The sequence below is a fragment of the Thalassophryne amazonica genome, chromosome 21 (assembly GCF_902500255.1).
Source record: "Thalassophryne amazonica chromosome 21, fThaAma1.1, whole genome shotgun sequence".
Taxonomy (NCBI): Eukaryota; Metazoa; Chordata; class Actinopteri; order Batrachoidiformes; family Batrachoididae; genus Thalassophryne; species Thalassophryne amazonica.
The window spans coordinates 38,816,969-38,828,512 of NC_047123.1; positions in this window are offsets into that span (position 1 = coordinate 38,816,969).

The following is an 11,544-nucleotide window of genomic DNA, read 5'->3' on the forward strand; positions in this document are numbered from 1 at the left end:
ATGTTGCTTTCATAATTCAGACTTATCATTTTTGATGACAGTTTTCATAACTTTACAAAGATAATCAAAGTGCAGCTGTGAGAACACACAGGACGGACTCATTGTTTTGGGTTTGTTTTGTGTGCTTTAGAAACAGATGTATAAATCAAATATGAACATGTGATCTGTTTTATGACATTACCAAGTTTAATGTCAACATGTCACCAAGATACAACTGCAGAACCATCCTGAGTCTTGTTTGGCTGATCTGCAAATGTGTGGAGCATTATGAAGCGCAAAATACGACAACGGAGACCCCGGAATGTTGAACAACTGAAGTCGTACATCAAGCAAGAATGGGAAAGAATTCCACCTACAAAGCTTCAACAATTAGTGTCCTCAGTTCCCAAATGCTTATTGAGTGTTGTTAGAAGGAAAGGTGATGTAACACAGTGGGAAACATACCACTGTCCCAGCTTTTTAGAAACCTGTTGCAGGCATCCATTTCAAAATGAGCAAATATTTGCACAAAAACAATAAAGTTTATCAGTTTTAACATTAAATATCTTGTCTTTGTGGTGTATTCAATTGAATATAGGTTGAAGAGGATTTGAAAATCATTGGATTCTGTTTTTATTTACATTTTACACAACGTCCCAACTTCATTGGAATTGGGGTTGTAAATGTGAGGCATCATTATAAAGCACTTTGAGCCTCTGCTGGATGGATAAACACTACAGATATGAAGTCCTCCTCCTCCTTCAATCACAAGAACAGACAAGCAGCTGCCAACTCCACAACCTCTCACTCCTCAGTTATTGCCTTGATTGGAGAACTGTTGGGAAATAAAATGCATGTGTGGAACGCTTTAATATTAAAGTTGCAGACGCTCATCAGGGCACTACCACATGGAAACCTGACTGATGGGTTTGTGAAGCACTTTGGTGGTGATCCCCCGTCTGCTCAGGACCTGGGGGTTTAATTTAATTTAATTTATTAATTTATATAGCGCCAAATCACGACAAAGTCGCACCAAGGCGCTTCACATAATTCACAACAACACAAATTAATCTAAATTCAAAATTAAAAGCAAGAAAAGCACAGGGTTTGCCTGTATGTCTGTGTTCTGCAGAGTCTGGTCTCCTCAAACCTGAGCAGGTGCAGGAGTCTTTCTGTCAAGGTGACGTGTTCGATTGTGTCAAAGGCTTCTGACAAATCAATAAAAAGAGCTGCACAGTATTTCTTGCAGTTCTGTGCCTCCATAACGTCATTTACAGCCTTAATAGCAGCTGTTCCTGTGCTGTTTTCTAAAACCAGACTGATATGGAGATAAAATACTATTTTTATCTATAAATTAAGTTGAAGACGTGCTGCAGATGACCACATGTGGCTTCTTCTTCTGCTTGTTCGTGTTCTGCTGGTCGACGTCGTCGTCATATTCCACGTTGTGCATTTGTCACACTGGAGCAGAATGTAACAATGTTCACACCAGAAGTGCATCATCACAGGATGATGAAGACGATGTGGACATCAACGGAGATGTCAGACTTTTTTTAGTGAACACATTTTACAGTGCGGCCGCATTAAATGCGACTCTTCGTGATGGTATTCATGGAAAGTGACGAGATGATCCTCACCGTGGGACTTTAAGTAAAACCAAATCGGTGAAAACTGTTCAATGTTTCTTGCAATATTCTGATCTCAGGTGCAAATTTGTTCATTTCTAGTATGACAGAGAATCTTCATGTATAAATGACTTCTCAGACCATGAAAACATCAGCCTAAATACCAAGGTCATCTTCCTACCACCAGGGGCGTAGGTTTGCATATGGACCATAGGGACAAGTCACAACCAATATTTTGGGATGGCAAAATAGTCCCTACCAATATTTAGCATTTTTGTTTATATAACAAAATCATTCACTATTTTTTTGCGAACTCGATACTATAATTTTAGTCGTCATGTTTTGTGTTTTCGACAGAGTGACAGGGTTACCATGTTGCAATTTCATTGGCTCACGTTCTTCTCACGTGGACGTAAACAAAGCGCATCTCGTGGCAGGCAGCGCTTCATTTGTAAAGTGGGAGGTCCCGGAGCGCAGAGGATGGGTGGCTCCGGTGCAGTGTTGCCAGATGTATGATAATTATCGTATTTGTACGATAGTTTTGCCCTCTGTACGACGTACGATCAATAATGGGAAAAAAATCCAATATGTACGATAATTTCAGTTGGTTGGCCAAACACGCATCTCTCTCTGACACCCAAGAATCATTTTGCAGGTGTTGCACTCAGTCAGCATCAAAGACACACCACACACAGGGCTGCTGCAGGCTTTGGGTGACCGTCATTTGAAAGCCCGCCCCCTCTCATACTTCAACAAATGCAATAACAAACGAACAAAACACAAGAGCAAAGAGATATACAAGAAAAATAAAAAGTTCAAGTTCCTTATCAACATTTTTTCTGTGTTCAACAAAATCTGCACAAGTGTCCATGGCATCGGATGACGACAGCGACCTCGAGGTTGAATTCGACTCTTTCTAGTCTGGTAATTAACACGTTTGTGTCCCTTCACAGAAAAAAAAAATCTTTCTAGTCTGGTAATTAACACGTTTGTGTCCCTTCACAGAAAAAAAAAAATCTTTCTAGTCTGGTAATTAACACGTTTGTGTCCCTTCACAGAAAAAAAAAAATCTTTCTAGTCTGGTAATTAACACGTTTGTGTCCCTTCACAGAAAAAAAAAATCTTTCTAGTCTGGTAATTAACACGTTTGTGTCCCTTCACAGAAAAAAAAAATCTTTCTAGTCTGGTAATTAACACGTTTGTGTCCCTTCACAGAAAAAAAAAATCTTTCTAGTCTGGTAATTAACACGTTTGTGTCCCTTCACAGAAAAAAAAAATCTTTCTAGTCTGGTAATTAACACGTTTGTGTCCCTTCACAGAAAAAAAATCTTTCTAGTCTGGTAATTAACACGTTTGTGTCCCTTCACAGAAAAAAAAAATCTTTCTAGTCTGGTAATTAACACGTTTGTGTCCCTTCACAGAAAAAAAAAATCTTTCTAGTCTGGTAATTAACACGTTTGTGTCCCTTCACAGAAAAAAAAATCTTTCTAGTCTGGTAATTAACACGTTTGTGTCCCTTCACAGAAAAAAAAAAATCTTTCTAGTCTGGTAATTAACACGTTTGTGTCCCTTCACAGAAAAAAAAATCTTTCTAGTCTGGTAATTAACACGTTTGTGTCCCTTCACAGAAAAAAAAAAAATCTTTCTAGTCTGGTAATTAACACGTTTGTGTCCCTTCACAGAAAAAAAAAAATCTTTCTAGTCTGGTAATTAACACGTTTGTGTCCCTTCACAGAAAAAAAAAAAAATCTTTCTAGTCTGGTAATTAACACGTTTGTGTCCCTTCACAGAAAAAAAAAATCTTTCTAGTCTGGTAATTAACACGTTTGTGTCCCTTCACAGAAAAAAAAAATCTTTCTAGTCTGGTAATTAACACGTTTGTGTCCCTTCACAGAAAAAAAAAAAATCTTTCTAGTCTGGTAATTAACACGTTTGTGTCCCTTCACAGAAAAAAAAAAAATCTTTCTAGTCTGGTAATTAACACGTTTGTGTCCCTTCACAGAAAAAAAAAAAATCTTTCTAGTCTGGTAATCAACACGTTTGTGTCCCTTCACAGAAAAAAAAAATCTTTCTAGTCTGGTAGTGCATTTGCGTTCTTTTTGTGCCATAGTTTCCCCCATTACTATAATTACTGTTTAAAAATGTGACATAAAATTCTTTGTAAATTAAACAAAAAAACGCTAAAATAGCTACGTTGTATGCGTTTTGTTTGTGTACGATAATTTCTCCCAAAATACGATCATTTTGAGGTTTTGGTACGATAGTTTCATATTTCATATCTGGCAACACTGCTCCGGTGCAGAAAAACAAGAAGGGCGGGGCTTGCGAACAATGCTGTGCGCCACACTTAAAATAAACTGCACACCCACACAAACACACCTTCACAAATGACACTAACATCCTGCCTTTTCCTCAAAAATTACTACATTTATGTTTGCTGTCTGTCTCTGTACTTTTCTGTCACTTTTGCGCTCTTTTTCATACTTTCCCTTGTTTCAAAAGTCACCGAACGCGCTGTTGGAAAGAACGGGTTCTTGGCTTGCTGTCAAATTTTTCAGAGTGAGGGCTTATATGAGAACTTACGGTAATGAGAATCAGCGGCGCACTAGTTTTTTTTTTTTTTTCAGCGGCGCACTAGTGTGAAACTTCCGTGTTTTTCCTTTGCGTTATGACATCACAGGCTTACGTTTACCGTAATACACCATATATATCATTGGAAATCTTTTTTTTTTTGTTTGTTTTTTTGGCAAATTAGGTTGCCAGATACCTACAACTGCATTATTGATGAAGAGAATAGATTATACATCTTGCTTGCAAAAACTTTTTTTTTTTTTTTTGTTAGCTCCACAAGTATTTTTTTGTTGTCTTGTTCTCTCAGGTGTAGGCCTATAGAATAGATTTGTGATTTTGGGTGCAATTTTGTTATTTAAGCTATTTGTTTGTTTGCCTACACACTTAATAATGTAAATAAAGTGTTAAATTATTCAGCATTATGTTGTCATATGTTATGTATTATGCTGTACTTGTGCGTCTAATGGTATGAGTGGGTTAGGGGGTGGTGGTGGTGGGCAGGGGGGCCGGGGGGGTATTGTCCCTACCAAAGCTGAGACCAAACCTACGCCCTTGCCTACCACTAAAGTCATTTCTGGTATTTCACGATCCGCAACAGTCACATGGTCTGGTTTTGACTGAAACTTTTGAACAAAGTGCCAAAGTGGCACCGGGTTGGTTCCTATCGTCTAGGTAGAGGCTAAATCATTTTGCTTGAAAACAATGAAAATGACATTTGGATACATATGATGAACATAATGTAAATAAGTCTAAAGAACATTTCTGGGAAAAATACTTATAAGTAGGCATGTTTGTCTACATCCCCAAATAGGACAAAATTGGGACAAGAAGGAAAACACAAAACAGTGATTCTTACATTATTTTGACTGATTTCTTTACAAACAGGGTGAATTTCAATTGTTACTTTTCATCCATTCCTGCAATTAAGACCTAAAACACATTAAAAAAAGTTTGGGAATCTAAAGCATTTCCCACTTTGTAATGTCATTACTTCTCAGAATAAAGACATTTTTGGCATTGAGGACAGCAATCAATGAAGTGTTTCAGGTGTCATTTGTCCCATTCTTCTTGCAAACACGTGTTAAGGTGTGTAACAATCTGGGGTCGTCATCGTTGCAGTTTTCATTTCAAAATTCTCCACATATTCTATATCGGGGACAGGTCAGGACTGCAGGAAGGTCAGTCCAGTACCTGTCCCCTCTACTTCTTCAGTTATGCCTTTGTAATGTGTGCAGAATGTGGTTTTGTACTGTCCTGTTGAAAAAAGCATGGACGCTCCTGGAAAAGACGACATCTGTAAGGCAGCAAACGCTGCTTTAAAATCCATCAATCAAATTGTTTATTTCAAACACAAGGTTCAAAGCAGAAATAAAAAAGAAGAAATAAGTAAAATAAATAATCAACAAGTATACATACACTAAGATGTAAAAGTCGTAAAAAATAGCAGTGATATTCTTTAAATCAAAGAGATAAGGAGCACCTCAGTTGGTCCATTAGAATAAAAGGCTAAACCCATATTTGTAATTAAAGAATAAAAAAAGGCCGTGGCTATTCGTACAGCGGCCGTGTCCATAACTCTCATTTGGCTATTTGCATCACAAGACTCTGGTGGCAAAACTTGGAAGTACTTGTATAAACAAATATACTGCATTCAAGATGTCACGCTAAAATACCCTCGGCTGTATAAGCATTGTGTTAATTTGCAGTTAATTATCAGGTTGCAAAAACAGTTTGCAGAAAGCAACCAGACTGTGGCGTCACAGTGCACCTCTATTCTAATTGGCTGTCACTCCCGCCACTCAAAAACTAAGCTGAAGGCTAACATCTGCCAAATGTCTTTTAAATCATTTCAGAGGTATTTATTAGATTCTAAAAACGGCGTTTTCAGTTTTAGAAGTGTTTATTTCTCGCTAGCCTTCTCATAATATATGACAAAGAGATTATATTTACACACAAATGAAACGGTTTCCATCTAGCTAGCAGCATGTGACGTCACCACGCTAACGCCGGCGAAAATAGCCAATCATAGTGTAATAACCTCCTTTGAATATAAATATAAAAATATACAATATTAAGTATTAAGTGAATTTGAAGACTGTGGCAGTAACAGGACTGAATTCATGCTGAACACAGACAGACAGACGGACGTCAGGTCTTCGCCATACTCGATGGCCATTTGTTGGCCCCGGATAAAAATAAAAACCCTGAAATATAAACATCCTACATTTAAAATCTTGTGCCAGAATTTCCACACATTGGAGTGATCTGGCACTTTGGAATTAAAACTTTCCACAAATGCATTTTTAAGTCTGGTTTTAAAGTGATACAGTTTTTCCTCATCAGTTCACCAAAAAAATCGTCCAGATCATTTAGGAATCAATAATCTACACAGTGAATTATCGTAAGCAACTCGGGTCTTATTCATAACAGCAGCAAGAAGTCTAGAACCAAAGAAGAGCGCAAGATATCAAGGTACAATCTGACCTGAACAACATACACTCAACATCACATTTAGGGAATTTCCTGAACAAAAGATTTGTTTGGGTGTAAACTTTCCTTAACTGCCTCGTACATTCACTATGTACAGAAATCTATCTGCTTCGAGCCACACCTCAAAGTATTTAGCTTTTGTTACAAGTTGTGGTTTGTTACCAGATAACAGAAGAGTACAATCTGTTGCAGAACAGAACTTGATAGACATCTCAGCTGAGATGTTTATCAAGTTCTGTTCTAGGGTACTTTTCTGTATTAATGCTGCCATTAAAAAAGGGCAAATCATCTGTTCCAAGGCCACTGACAGATCCTGATGTTTGCTGGTTGCAGATAACAGTCTGTATGATCCTTTTCATCCAGAGAACACAACGTCCATTTCTTCTGAAACAGGACCTGTAATACTGATTTACTGCAGTAAACATTTCCACTGTGTGATGGTTCAACCCAGATGCCTCCAAGGTCAGAGACGTTTGTGGACAAAGTTAACATGAGGCTTCTTTTTTACACAGTAAGGCTTTAAGTGACATTTGTAAATTTTATTCCATTTTATAGTGCTTGTTAAAGGTTTCCCAAAGTAATCCCTTCCCCATGTGGTTATAGCAGATATTGATGAATGACTATTCTTGATGCAGTGTCATCTAAGGGATTGGAGATCACACTTTGCACTTCACTTGCCCTTTATGCACAGAAATTCCTCCACATTACCTAAATAGTTTAATTATATTCTGCACTGTACAAAGAGAAATATGCAAATTCTTTCACATCTTTCTTGAGGAATACTGTTTTCAAAACATCACAAATTTTCTTATGCATTTTTTTTGACAAACTGGAGATCCTCTACCCATCTCTGCTCCAATGTAGCCTTTTGTGAATGCTGCATTTCCACCAAAACATGATTATAATCACATTTGAAATATTATTCATCTCATGACTGGCCCTAAATTTTGCCCTATCTCAAATTTTGTGTCTTGCAGGTCTGAAATGTATTAAATGAAATGAAGTTGACCAGAAAAAAAATCATCAGGAAATGATTTACGTTCCTACTTTCTGCAGTGAAACAGAAGTTAAAGTCGATAGAAGAATCTCTGCATCTCCCTTTCATATCGTCCCAACTTTTCTGATTTCAGTTTGTACATGTGTCAGTCCTGCAACAGATTGGTGGCCTGCACAGAGGGAAGTCCACCTTTCACCCAGTCACCACTGGGACAGGTTTAGAAAACAGATGGATGATGTTAAATCATAACTGTGAACACAATGACCCATCAGGGTCACTTTTTAAAGATGATGGTTTACCAACCTCCAGATTTCGCTTGTGAACCAGAAAAGCATCAACAAAACCTCTGCAGATCTGTGGGTTGAGGGTCTCCTTGAGGTGGCTGATGAACTTTACAGTTTGCTTCTTGTTTGAAGCAGCTAATTTAAGGAGTTCCTTCACATCAGAAAACCATTTTCCAATCCAGGACAAAAGTCTACCCCTTCGCCAACACGAGTAAAGTCTACCCTTCCCCAACACGAGTAAAAGCTACCCTTCCCCAACACGAGTAAAAGCTACCCTTCCCCAACACGAGTAAAAGCTACCCTTCCCCAACACGAGCAAAGTCTACCCTTCCCCAACAGTAGTAAAGTCTACCCTTCCCCAACACGAGCAAGTGCGACGGCAAGATTTAAGGGGGGAAAAACCTCCCTCAGATGTTTTGATGTGTCAGGATACAGCCACATGTAATCTTGACTTAATCCGACTTACATTTACTAAATTATGATCATACACCACTCAGGAATTTAATATTACAGAACATGATGAACTTTACAGTTTGTTTCTTGTTTGAAGCAGCTAATTTAAGGAGTTCCTTCACATCAGAAAACCATTTTCCAATCCAGGACAAAAGTCTACCCCTTCGCCAACACGAGTAAAGTCTACCCTTCTCCAACACGAGTAAAGTCTACCCCTTCCAACACAAATAAAGTCTACCCTTCCCCAACACGAGCGAAGTCTACCCTTCCCCAACACGAGCAAAGTCTACCCTTCCCCAACACGAGTAAAGTCTACCCTTCCCCAACACGAGTGAAGTCTACCCTTCCCCAACACAAGCAAAGTCTACCCTTCCCCAACAGTAGTAAAGTCTACCCTTCCCCAACACGAGCAAGTGCGACGGCAAGATTTAAGGGGGGAAAAACCTCCCTCAGATGTTTTGATGTGTCAGGATACAGCCACATGTAATCTTGACTTAATCCGACTTACATTTACTAAATTATGATCATACACCACTCAGGAATTTAATATTACAGAACATGATGAACTTTACAGTTTGTTTCTTGTTTGAAGCAGCTAATTTAAGGAGTTCCTTCACATCAGAAAACCATTTTCCAATCCAGGACAAAACACTGTAAACCTGAAAAATAACATACACATTCAGAAACTGGTTTATAAAAACAATGTGAATATTTAATCATAGACTTGAGTTGATTTGAGATAATGCATCTTGTTGCTGCAGTTCCTTGTTTTCATTGGTCATTCTTTTTTAAAAACAGGAAAGCAAAACAAGAAAAGAAACAAGAAAGCAAAGTAGTATTTGTCTTGCAAAATTGCAACATGTCTTTTTTTGTGTTTGGTTTTTTAAAGGCAGAGGTGGTGACCAGGTGGTCAGTGCACTTGTTTCCACTGTAGAAGGTTCACAGTTCAAAGTAATGTGGGGTTCCCACTGTTGCCAAGTGCTTGCTCACAGGGGGTCGTTTTGACCGTTGGGGTTTTACATAATTATTGTATGGCCTTGCCTTACAATATAAAGCGCCTTGGGGCAACTGTTTGTTGTGATTTGGCGCTATATAAAAAAATTGATTGAATTGAATTACATCAGGAAAGACATCTGGTGTAAAATCAACATGCAGATCCACCTCAGATCTGTGGTGTTGAAACCAAAGGGACTTACTAGTGTTTAAAATATTGTCTTACAAACAATTTGTACATGTTCAATAAAACCCCTCTATCAAAAACAATATTCACCTTTTAATGGCGTGTATGTGAGTTTTAAACAAGAGTGGAAGTTGTACAAATCAAAGAACATCTGTAGATCACCCTTTGTGCATTTGCTGGTATCAGACAAATTTAATGCCATGTGGAGCTACCGTTGAGTTAGCGTCAGTTAGCGTGCACGCCAACATCTGCAATTTTGCTCCAGAGGTGTTAATAGGTTCCAAAAACAGCTTTTTCAGTTTTAGAAGTGTTTATTTCACGCTAGCTTTTACATAATAAATGACAGAGAGATTATATTAACAGACAAACCAAATGGAGTTTTGCAGCTAGCTAAACCAGCCTGTGACGTCATCATGCTAATGGTGGTGAAATGTCTTGTAAATGACTTCAGAGGTGTTATCAGTTTATAAAAACAGTGTTTTCAGTTTTAGAAGTATTTATTTCCCACTAGCTTTTACATAATATATGAAACATATATTTTGGAGAGAGCAGCCACTGACTGCACGGTGCAGCTCTACTCTGATTGGCTGTCATGCCCACCACTCAAAAACAAAACTAAACAGAAACAGAATGTGACTTTTTAACCTCTTAGAATAGGTCAAAGGTTAGCCATCTTTGAACTTGTCCAAGGTCTGTGTCCCAAGAGAGCTCCCTGTGAATTTGAAGACTGTGGCAGTAACAGGACTAGACGCTGAACACAAAGTCTTTGCAATACCCAATGGTCATATTTGATGGTCATTGTTTTTTAAAAAAAAAACAACAACCATGTATCAGGATATTAGAGTAACAGAATCAGAATCTACTGATCAGACTGGAATTTGACAGCACGTGTTTCTGACCTGAAGACATTGTGGATGGAAGAACCCGTAGGAGGAGTCCGTCTGTTTGCAAAGACCTCAGCTTCCCTGATGTGCATCTGTCAAACATGTCAAACACATGCATCAGCTCCAACAAAAACACTCTGTCCAATGTGATCCGTCTGACTGGATCCTGCACAAATCACCCAGATTCAGCCATGTTTATTTAAATTAGCATGTAACCAAGTGCATGGTCGTTGCACCATTTCAAATCTACATTTTATGAGGTCAAATGTCACAGGGATCAAACAAATAAAACAATCACATTTAAATGAAGTTAAACTGAGTAGCACTGAGTTAAAGATCCCACTGAGGTCAGAAAATAATCTCTGCCAATAATCAATAAGCATGAAATAAAATAAATACATTTGACAATTCTAGCCTAATAATCATTAATCCTTAAATCGTTCAGATGGTTCACAGACATACTGAGATCAATCAGGATGATAATGATGCTGCTTGATCCTTTTATGAGGCCATAAAAGGAATCTCCCGCATATTGTTTTTAATTCAATTGGTGACTAATTCTTGAAAAATATACTCTTAAGATCAATCATGATCATCTTTCAGATTATTTTACCACTGAAACTTAACGTTTTTTGCCTCATTAATGTTAAAACACAGACGGTCATCAACCCAACAGGAAAACCTGCAAAACCTCCAGAAAAGAGCCAACAGGAGCACCAGAACCCCCAAGAAGATCGAAGTGGAGCAACAAGGAGGACAATCTAACCAGATCCACTCATCACGTGACACAGCGTGGTGATGAACTTCTGAATGAGCCTAGAACCTAGAGGAATCATCACGGCTCAGCACAGGTAACCACGATGTCATGTTCTAGAATGAACTCGTCCAGCAGGAAGTTTCCACCAGGTTTTAAGCACTCGAGAAATTAGGTTAAAACATGACATTTTGTCAATACCATCATACTTTTGTCACCATAAGACATAAATATTCAGCGTACAGAGTATCACCAAGTACTTGAGGAATGCTAAAAATAACTTCATCCTGAAGAACATCTGTGCACAAACCCCAAAAATTCAATCAG